This window comes from Moschus berezovskii, chromosome 8 (genome assembly GCF_049115385.1).
Source record: "Moschus berezovskii isolate FMDL1 chromosome 8, NW_MosBer_1.0, whole genome shotgun sequence".
Taxonomy (NCBI): domain Eukaryota; kingdom Metazoa; phylum Chordata; class Mammalia; order Artiodactyla; family Moschidae; genus Moschus; species Moschus berezovskii.
This window is the reverse complement of record NC_142467.1, coordinates 44934604-44946128: the sequence shown is the minus strand read 5'-3', so window position 1 is coordinate 44946128 and position 11525 is coordinate 44934604. Positions and strand designations below refer to the sequence as shown.

Below are 11525 nucleotides of genomic sequence, written 5' to 3'. Positions count from 1 at the left end.
ATTCACAGGTGGCGCCAGTGGTAAAGAACCTGCCTGCAAGTTCAGGAGAGGTAAGAGACCTGGGTTCAATCCCTGAGTTGGGAAGATCCCCTGGAGGAGAACATGGCAACCCACTCCAATATTCTTGCCTGGAGAATCCCATGGACAGAACAGCCTGGAGGGTTACAGTCTATAGGGTTGCAAAGAGTCACATACAACAGAGGCAACTTATAATGTAGCACACATCAGTTCAGTTCAGTTCATTTCAGTCGCTCAGTCGTGTCCGACTTTTTGCGACCCCATGAATCACAGCACTCCAGGCCTCCCTGTCCATCACCAACTCCCGGAATTCACTCAAACTCATGTCCATCGAGTCGGTTGGACTCATTCTCTGTTGTCCACATCTCCTCCCACCCCCAATCCCCTAGCATCAGACTCTTTTCCAGTGAGTCAACTCGTCGCATGAGGTGGCCAAAGTATTGGAGTTTCAGCTTTAGCATCAGTCCTTCCAATGAACACCCAGGATTGATCTCTAGAATGGACTGGTTGGATCTCCTTGCAGTCCAAGGGACTCTCAAGAGTCTTCTCCAGCACCACAGTTCAAAAGCATCAATTTTTCAGCGATCAGCTTTCTTCACAGTCCAACTCTCACATCCATACATGACCACGGGAAAAACCATAGCCTTGACTAGACGGACCTTAGTTGGCAAAGTAATGTCTCTGCTTTTTAACATGCTATCTAGGTTGGTCATAACTTTCCTTCCAAGGACTAAGCGTCTTTTAATTTCCTGGCTGCAGCAGCATCTGCAGTGATTTTGGAGCCCCCCAAAATAAAGTCTGCACTGTTTCCACTGTTTCCCCATCTATTTCCCATGAAGTGATGGGACCAGGTGCCATGATCTTCGTTTTCTCAGTGTTGAGCTTCAAGCCGAACTTTTCACTCTCCTTTCACTTTCATCAAGAAGCTTTTGAGTTCCTCTTCACTTTCTGCCATAAGGGTGGTGTCATCTGCATATCTGAGGTTATTGATATTTCTCCCAGCAATCTTGATTCCAGCTTGTGCTTCTTCCAGCCCAGCGTTCCTCATGATGTACTCTGCATAGAAGTTAAATAAGCAGGGTGACAGTATACAACCTTGACGTACTCCTTTTCCTATTTGGAACCAGTCTGTTGTTCCACTTGCAGTTCTGACTGTTGCTTCCTGACCTGCATACAGGTTTCTCAAGAGGCAGGTCAGGTGGTCTGGTATTCCCATGTCTTTCAGAATGTTCCACAGTTTATTGTGATCCACACAGTCAAAGGCTTTGGCATAGCCAATGAAGCAGAAATAAATGGTTTTCTGGAACTCTCTTGCTTTCTCCATGATCCAGCGGATGTTGGCAATTTGATCTCTGGTGCCTCTGCCTTTTCTAAAACCTGCTTGAACATCTGGAAGTTCACGGTTCACATATTGCTGAAGCCTGGCTTGGAGAATTTTGAGCATGACTTTACTAGCGTGTGAGATGAGTGCAATTGTGTGGTAGTTTGAGCATTCTTTGGCATTGCCTTTCTTTGGGATTGGAATGAAAACTAACCTTCTCCAGTCCTGTGGCCACTGCTGAGTTTTCCAAATTTGCTGGCATATTGAGTGCAACACTTGCACAGCATCATCTTTCAGGATTTGAAATAGCTCAACTGAATTCCATCACTTCCACTAGCTTTGTTCGTAGTGATGCTCTCTAAGGCCCACTTGACTTCACATTCCAAGATGTCTGGCTCCAGGTGAGTGATCACGCCATCGTGATTATCTTCATCATGAAGATCTTTTTTGTACAGTTTTTCTGTGTATTCTTGCCACCTCTTCTTAATATCTTCTGCTTCTGTTAGGTCCATACCATTTCTGTCCTTTATCGAGCTCATCTTTGGATGAAATGTTCCCTTGATATCTTTAATTTTCTTGAAAAGATCTCTTGTTTTTCCTATTCTGTTGTTTTCCTCTATTTCTTTGCATTGATCACTGAGGAAGGCTTTCTTATCTCTCCTTGCTATTCTTTGGAACTCTGCATTCAGATGCTTATATCTTTCCTTTTCTCCTTTGCTTTTTGCTTCTCTTCTTTTCACAGCTATTTGTAAGGCCTCCTCAGACAGCCATTTGCTTTTTTGCATTTCTTTTCCATGGGGATGGTCTTGATCCCTGTCTCCTGTACAATGTCACAAACCTCAGTCCAGAGTTCATCAGGCACTCTATCTATCAGATCTAGTCCCTTAAATCTATTTCTTACTTCCACTGTATAATCATAAGGGATTTGATTTAGGTCATATCTGAATGGTCTAGTGGTTTTCCCTACTTTCTTCAATTTAAGTCTGAATTTAGCAATAAGGAGTTCATGATCTGAGCCACAATCAGCTCCTGGTCTTGTTTTTGCTGACTGTATAGAGCTTCTCCATCTTTGGCTGCAAAGAATATAATCAATCTGATTTCGGTGTTGACCATCTGGTGATGTCCATGTGTAGAGTCTTCTCTTGTGTTGTTGGAAGAGGGTGATTGCTATGACCAGTGCGTTCTTTTGGCAAAACTCTATTAGCCTTTGCCCTGGTTCATTCCGTGCTCCAAGGCCAAATCTGCCTGTTACTCCAGGTGTTTCTTGACTTCCTACGTTTGCATTCCAGTCCCCTATAATGAAAAGGACATCTCTTTTGGGTGTTAGTCTAAAAGGTCTTGTAGGTCTTCATAGAACCGTTCAACTTCGGCTTCTTCAGCATTACTGGTTGGGGCATAGACTTGGATTACTGTAATAATGAATGGTTTGCCTTGGAAATGAACAGAGATCATTCTGTCATTTTTGAGATTGCATCCAAGTACTGCATTTCAGACTCTTTTGTTGACCATGATGGCTACTCCATTTCTTCTAAGGGATTCCTCTCTACAGTAGTAGTATAATGGTCATCTGAGTTAAATTCACCCATTCTGGTCCATTTTAGTTCACTGATTCCTAGAATGTCGACGTTCACTCTTGTCATCTCCTGTTTGACCACTTCCAATTCGCCTTGATTCATGGACCAGGTTCCTTGGACTTGATTCTAGGTTCCTATGCGATATTGCTCTTTACAGCATCGGACCTTACTTCTATCACCAGCCACATCCACAACTGGGTATTTGTTTCGCTTTGGCTCCATCCCTTCATTCTTTCTGGAGTTATTTCTCCACTGATCTCCGGTAGCATATTGGGCACCTACCTACCTGGGGAATTCCTCATTCAGTATCCTATCATTTTGCCTTTTGATACTGTTCATGGGGTTCTCAAGGCAAGTATACTGAAGTGGTTTGCCATTCCCTTCTCCAGTGGACCACATTCTGTCAGACCTCTCCACCATGACCCGTCTGTCTTGGGTGGCCCCACACGGCATGGCTTAGTTTCATTGAGTTAGACAGGGCTGTGGTCCATATGATCAGATCAATTAGTTTTCTGTGATTATGATTTCAGTGTGTCTGCCCTCTGATGCCCCCTCGTGCAACCTACCGTCTTATTTGGGTTTCTCTTACCTTGGTCGTGGAAAATCTCTTCACAGCTGCTCCAGCAAAGTGCAGCCGCTGTGCCTTACCTTGGTTGAGGGGTATCTCCTCAAGGCCGCCCCTCCTGACCTTGAACGTGGAGTAGCTCCTCTCGGCCCTGCTGTGCCCGTGCAGCAACCACCTCTTGGATGTGGGACAGCTCCTCTTGGCCACTGCCCTGACCTTGGGCGTGGGGTAGCTCCTCTCGGCTACGCTTCTGCACGTGGACGGTTGCGTGGAGCCGGCATCTCTCGCGTTTGCGCCGCCGGAGCCGGCGTCTCTCGCGTCTGTGCCGCGGGAGCAAGGGTATCCAACGTTGAGACATGTCAGGAAGTATGTATCCTCCTGACAGCATTGCTCTGTTGCACAACTCTAGGGGGTACCATTCACTTGGATAATTGTAAGTGATATCCTTTGGATTTGTGCAGTATGGCAGCCTGGATTCTTGTTGAATGACGTCTTTTTTTGAATAGTAATAATTTGCTTTAGACGATTTTGAATTTAAAGTAAATGTAAGAGTTTTGTGGGGACAGTGCCATTTGGGCCGAGTTAGTTCTCCTGCCTCTGTTTCCAGTGCGTCATTCCCATCATTTTTATTGTCCTCACCATGTGACACCACAATTTCCGTTTCCAGGTCCACTCCACCCCTCAAGGGTGAGGGTAGGGAAGAACAGATGATGGTGTAAGAGGATGTCCCAATTTTTTTGCACGAAGACACAGGCTGCATAGAAGAGTAGGGGAAATGTCAGCTTCTCTCGAGTGGTAATTGTCTAAAAGCACAAAGCTGTATTCATGCATCTGTATAAGATTTGGCCTAGAAAATCATGGAGAATCCAGGGCTTTGTTAATGGTGACAGAGGAAATGAAAAGCATGTCACAGTTTTGAGCTTATTTTGATAAGGACTGATACCTGAAAGAAACCTCTTTTAACTTTCAAATACCTTTGAGAAAGTTTATAGAGAAACTCCTGTATTTTTCTTGAGCAGTGTTTTTGTTTTATTGTAATTAATTTTTTCAGTTGAATAGTTGCTGTACAATATTGTTATAAGTGTACAATATGTGTGTGAAAGTGTTAGTTTCTCAGTCATGTTTAACTCTTTGCAATTTCATGGACTCTACCCCACTAGTCTCCTCTGTCCATGGAATTCTCCAGGTAAGAATACTGGAGTGGGTAGCCATTCCCTTCTCCAGGGGGCTTTCTGACCCAGGGATTGAATCCAGGTCTTCAGTGCTGCAGAAGGATTCTTTACGATCAGAGTTACCAATAGTAATTTATAATTTTAAAAGATTCTATTCCATTTATAGTTCTAAAATATTGTCTCTATTCCCCATGCTGTACTATATATGCTTGTAGCTTATTTTATGCCTGAAAGTTTGTACTCTTAAACCCCTACCCTGCATTTCCCCTCCTTCCTTTTCTCGCTGAATTGGTGACCACTAGTCAGTTCTCCACTACTGTGAGCCTGCTGCTTTTCTGTTTTATTAACTAGTTGTATTTTTTAGATTCCACACAAGTTATATCATACAGTGTTTGTCTTCCTGTCTTTACAGTCAGCCTTTTGTCAGTAATTAATATTGTGATATGAATGAATTGGTCAAACCACACAATTCTTTGCTAGCCACCTGGGAGAAGGGCCTGAGGTGATGAGTGGGTGCCTTGAAAAACAGCAAGAGGGTTACCTGTGTGGAGTTTCTGACTTGTCAGATAGTAGCAGAGGTGAGGGAGATAGATAGTGCCTTCAGAGAAGGGAGGAGCTCAGAAAGTTGAGGCTTTAGGCCAGCAAAGGTAATGTTGCCTACTTTTATAATTTTGCTAAGAGATTTTTTTTTCCCCCTGCTGGGCCGGAAGTACTGACAACTCCCTTGTACTGGTCTATCTGTATGTTTTACACCTGGCCCACGGCTCAAACCAGTTCAGTTTTACAAACTCCTTGAAGCTATTTCCTGGTTAAAGCCATGAAAGTTCTGAAAATTTGCCTCTGTTATATAACAGAGATTAAAAGGTGACTCATGGGCTCATGAGGAGCTCCGAAGAACCAAACCTGCCAATGTCTCATAGTTTAAAAGAAATTTTGTCAAATAGGTTCAGGGTAACCAGTTCCTGGGGATTTGTATGACTCTATCTGGCCCCAGGGTTCAAGTCACTATTTCTTGCCCTTTATTTTGGTTAGGGCATGTGGATCTGTGGGAGAAAGGAGTATTGAAGGAGACTAGGGTTTTTTTAGGAGATGTGGCTTGAGGGAAGGCACAGAGGCTTAACCCAGGATGGGACAAACAGAATCTGATGTCTCAGTTGCCAAGTAAAACAATGCTGAAAGTGAGATGCACAAGCTTTTTCTCTAGAGAGACTCATTGGGATGATCTGAAACAGGAGACAGGAAGCTTTTCTTTAAGGCTTATATCATGAGTTCCTTTATAATTTCCCTCAGAAGGGAAATTCTGACCAAGTTCCTGCAAAGGCCTTAACAGCACTTGCTCACTCCAGCTGGGTGGATGAGATCCTGTGATGGTTAAATTTATGTGTTAACTTGATTGGGATATGGAACTGAGATGTTTGGTCAAGCATAACCTTGGATATTTCTGTAAGGGTGTTTTTTGAACATGGTTGACATTGAAATCAGTGGACTCTGGGTAAATTCTTCCATAAGTGGGTGGACTTCATCCAGTCAGTTGAAGGTCTTCATAAAACAATTGATCTCTGCTGAGCAAGAAGGAATTCTGTGGGCATACAGACTTTGGACCTTACACCTTTAGCTCTCCTGGGTCTCCAGGCTGCTGGCTCACCCTGAAGAATTTGAACTTGACAGTCACCGCCGTTGTGTGAACCAGTTCCTTAAAACCTCTGTCACTCTCTCCCTTCCCCCACAGTATTAGTTCTGTTTCTCTGGAGAACCCCAATACAGATCCCACTAGGGATTCTTTCTTTATCAGGATAGGATAGGCTATACTGTGGTAGCCAACAAATTCTAAAACCCAGTGGTTTAATACAGCAAAAATGTTTCTCACTGTAGCTGTGTGTTCCCAGAAGGTGAGCTCAGTTCTCCTCATTTGTGACCCACAGTGACAGAGTCCTCTTTGACTGGAAGGACCATAATCATCGTGGCAAGGGGAGGGGAAATGGCTGCCTCTTAAAGATCCCACCTGGATGTGGAAAGACCACATTCACTCTTATTTCTTTGTTTATTGTCAGTCTTGTGGCAGCCTATTATTTCATAGGGGGCTATGGAAGAAGAATCCTGCCTGGTGCCCAGAAGGAGAACGGGAGCACTTTCTAAAGTACTCCCAATCCCTCACTTACTTCTTAAATGATGGTTATATGGGCATTTCCCTGGGCCTGAGATTGGGTAGATGGACACTTGGATTAACTGGATAGTTTTCCTGCCTGAGAAGAAATTCAACATAGAGGAAAGTGGAGCTGAGATGGATTCTGAAAATATGCTTTTCGAGGTCCTGGATCCAGTTGTGTCTGAAGTTGCCCCTGAGTTCCGAGTGTTAGGAAATAAGACAACCCATCTTTTGGTTTCCTTGAGCTGGTTTGTATGGGTTTCCATCACTTGCTGTCACAAGTTTCCTGGACTAATACAGGGATGATAGAAAAGTAATTGATTTCTAAATTCTCTGACACACGCTGGTCCTTGAACACCCGCTGTCCTTTCTATTTTAACATTTGCACTGGTCCTTGTGCTTAAACTTTGCCATTTCCTTCCATTGACTAGCCAAAGTCTTTCTTCCAATCCATTTCATTACTGTCACATTACAATAAAGTGATTCCCAATCTACGTCCCTCCCCTGTCTTCAATCCAAATCAGTCTTTTCCTTCTATGTTATTGTAACAGTGAACTTGAACTTCTGTTGCAGTACTTGTAATATTCTGTCTTGCACTAACCAATGCTTGTGGAGCACTTGCTGTATAATGGAATGCTTTACATTTCTACAGACATGAATTCTTTGATCCCTCATATAACCCTCTGGAGTTGGTACTATTATTCCCAGATGACACATAGATTGCCATTTAGAGAAGTTGAATGATTTCCCCTAGATCAGCAGTCCCCAACCTTTTTGTCACCGAGGACTGGTTTCATGGAAGATAATTTTTCCATGGACTAGGGGTGGGGGGATGGTTTTGGAATGATTCAAGCACATTATGTTTATTGTGCACTTTATTTCTGTTATTATTACATCAGCTCCACCTCAGATCATCAGGAATTAGATCCTGGAGGTTGGGGACCCAGCCTTAGATCACATACCTGGAAGCTGGGATTTAGAACCCAGGAGACCTGGCCCCAGAGCTCACAACTTTTATCTTCATAGTTACTTTGAGACCTGGCTTGTCACCTTGGTAGACTATGTATCCTGTCTGCTAGAATCTTGCAGTCACATTGGGGATCACACCTAGCAAGTGTTCAGGATCTCATAGCCTGCCATGTGTGTGCTGACTTCATTTCTAGCTTCACTTATGCTTCTTGTCTTCATTGCTCTCCTGATCTCTTCACCAACTTATTCTAAGCTTTATTTTCCCTTATTGTAGCATTTACGATTTTGTAAGCCACCTCAATCCTTTTTAGAAGGGAAAATAAGTAAATGAAGGTCAAATGCTAGATTGTTAGTTCCTGAAGGATAAGGGACAGGAAGGGAAAATTGTTGCTTCTGCCCCTCTTGAATTCTTGTGGTTGGAATGATAATAAAATAGAAACAAGACAGATTGACAGGAGAAAAAGAAGCACGTTTTAACTTGTGTACGGGTAGGTCTTATAGAAATGGGACCTAAGAAGTGGCCAAAGCAGGCAGGCTTCATGCTTTTTGGGGAAAACAAAGCAATTTAGGTTTTGAGTGCTCTTAGTGAGGAGTCCAAGCAGAATATGGACTTGGGGTAGTGAATGAAAGAAGTTAACAAGATATGCTTATACAGGCTGGTAGGCTAGAACTCCGTATCTCTGGTGATAAGGGTTTCCTTTTATCTCCAGCTGCAAAGAGGGCACATTTCACCGGGGAGATTAATTTGCTGCTTTCAGGGAGACAGAGAGGATGGTCAGAGTGTCCTCTTACATTGACTCTTTCTTAAGTAACTTTAACTTAAAATAGCCAATATGCTATTTAGGCATATTTGGGGGCAGCCCCCTCCGAGACCCAACACAACCAATTTTGTTTAACATTTTATCTAGGTCTTAGCTCTTGAACTCAGAAAATGTGTTTTGAATTCGCTTGAGGTAAAATCTCCAGATTTAGAGGATTAAGAAGTGTCAGGTATAAGGAAGGATTCTGTGGTGTGACTGTGCCTAAAATTTCTACCAGGGGGTGTAGTGGGGGAGTTAGCAGTGTGTGATGGGGGTGGTGCTTTCCCTTGGCTGTACCTGAGAGAATAAAATAAGACATGGTACTGCAGCAGAAAAGAATTCACCTTGCTTCCTGGCTTTTTGGATAGCTGAATATTTTACCTTCAGCAACATTCTGAATTCCTTGTGGAGACTTGAAACAGTGACTAGAAACTATTAATACTTTTGGGTCTCTCAGTCACCCAGGAAGCAGTAAGGTGCTAACTGGCAAGAAGGGCTGAGGTGTCTTTTATTACAGCCCTTCAGGTGTGAGACTTGTTGCTGTGAAGGAATGGATTCCAGTGGGAGCCACCCTCTCAGCCTGTTCCACATCATGCCCTCCTCTGAGAAAAATTAGAAACCTACATTCTTTCATTGTGAGGCATTTCTCGGTACGGGTAGACACAACTCGAGCTGAACTGCCTGTGCTCATGCTCATTTACAGTTAGATTTAGGAAAGCAGCTACGTTTGGCCAGCTCTGGGAGAGCGTGGCAGCTTCTGAGGAAACAGCTCTTCCCAGAGAGTGTGAAGAGCAGGAAAGGAAGACAAGATAGAAGACTCAGTCTGAAGGCAGGAGCCTGCATTGCAATTCTCTCAGAACCGCCTCCATCTTTCTCCTCTTCTCTGACACAATGCTATCATTCTAACACTTTCCAAAATCCTGCAGTCATTCAATTTTATCTCAAAACATTTACTTGGATGCCTGCTGTGTGCTGGGCCCTGTGCTAGATCCTGGGGCAGTCAGGAGACATAGAAAAGCTGCTCCGATGGAGTGAATTTGTCTTTTGGGGAATGACTGTTGCTAGTGTTTTGAGCACAGTTGGCTGTCAGGGATCAGTAAACACCAAAATAGCAATCTAGAGTCATCTGCATGGGGAATGCTAACTTATTATGTATGTATATCTGGGTAAAGAGAGAGGAATATGGTGACCCATTTAAAAGTTCTTTACATCGGTGTTTCAGAATACTCAACTTTTAAATAAACCACTCTCTGTATTTAGCTGTCTGCAGAATAAAATAGATAGGAAAATTTCAGATAGCCAGCTGAAGTTCAGAAACAGTTCCTGCCTATCCACAGGCAGTGTAGAAAGGACCACCTCTTGTGGCTATGTGGTTTTATAGTTCTATGACTGTTTACTGAGGTCTCTTCATTTCTGTTTCTTCGTTATGTTCCTCTCAATCCAAATTTTTTACCCATATGTCCCCCAATATATGGCCCCCTTTCAATATCAAATCATCTTTTGAGCTGCCTGTGTGGAGAAATAGGGGTAATCCCACATGGAAAAGACGGGAACTGTGGCATTGAGTTCCAGCTGCCCAAACTGCCTGCTTGAGACTCAGACCAACAAAGGACATTGGCTTTGGTGGGATGGAGAGAAACCAGAATACAGTATGGAAAAACACTTGTACCCTTCGACTAAGATCCAAAGAGTATTTGCGGACAGTGAGTTGCAAGTAAAATCTATTCCTCTCAAAGGTTATTATTTAGACAATAAAACAGTATCTCCATGCTCACTTTGGCAGCACATATACTAAAATTGGAACGATACAGAGATTAGCATAGCCCCTGCACAAGGATGACATGCAAATTCGTGAAGCGTTCCATATTTTTAAAGCCACAGTCATCAAGACAGTATGGTACTGGCACAAAGACAGAAATATAGATCAATGGAACAAAATAGAAAGCCCAGAGATAAGTCCACGCACCTATGGACACCTTATCTTTGACAAAGGAGGCAAGAATATATAATGGAGAAAAGACAATCTCTTTAACAAGTGGTGCTGGGGAAACTGGTCAACCACTTGTGAAAGAATGAAACTAGAACACTTTCTAACACCATACACAAAAATGAACTCAAAATGGATTAAAGATCTAAACATAAGACCAGAAACTATAAAACTCCTAGAGGAAAACATAGGCAAAACACTCTCTGACATAAATCACAGCAGGATCCTCTATGACCCACCTCCCAGAGTAATAGAAATAAAAGCAAAAATAAACAAATGGGACCTAATTAAACTTAAAAGCTTTTGCACAACGAAGGAAACTATAAGCAAGGTGAAAAGACAGCCTTCATAATGGGAGAAAATAATAGCAAATGAAGCAACTGACAAAGAATTAATCTCAAAAATATACAAGCAACTCCTACAGCTCAATTCCAGAAAAATAAATGACCCAATCAATCAAAAAATGGGCCAAAGAACTAAACAGACATTTCTCCAAAGAAGACGTACAGATGGCTAACAAACACATGAAAAAATGCTCAATATCACTCATTATCAGAGAAATGCAAATCAAAACCACAATGAGGTACCATCTCACACCAGTCAGAATGGCTGCTATCCAAAAGTCTACAAGCAATAAATGCTGGAGAGGGTGTGGAGAAAAGGGAACCTGCTTACACTGTTGGTGGGAATGCAAACTAGTACAGCCACTATGGAGAACAGTGTGGAGATTCCTTAAAAAACTGGAAATAGAACTATCATACGACCCAGCAATCCCACTGTTGGGTGTACACACTGAGGAAACCAGAATTGAAAGAGGCACGTGTACCCCAATGTTCATCGTAGCACTGTTAACAATAGCCAGGACATGGAAGCAACCTAGATGTTCATTGGCCGATGAATGGATAAGAAAGCTGTGGTACATATACACAATGGAATATTACTCAGCCATTAAAAAGAATGCATTTGAATCAGT

General features: G+C 42.8%; 1 non-coding gene across 1 annotated transcript; it reads left to right on the top strand.

The window, feature by feature from the left end:
* Positions 1–10332: 10332 nt before the first annotated feature.
* On the top strand, positions 10333–10436 carry LOC129559710 (U6 spliceosomal RNA). Its single transcript, XR_008686640.2, has one exon. It is a non-coding gene; the product is annotated as a U6 spliceosomal RNA (small nuclear RNA).
* The last annotated feature ends 1089 nt before the right edge of the window (positions 10437–11525 follow it).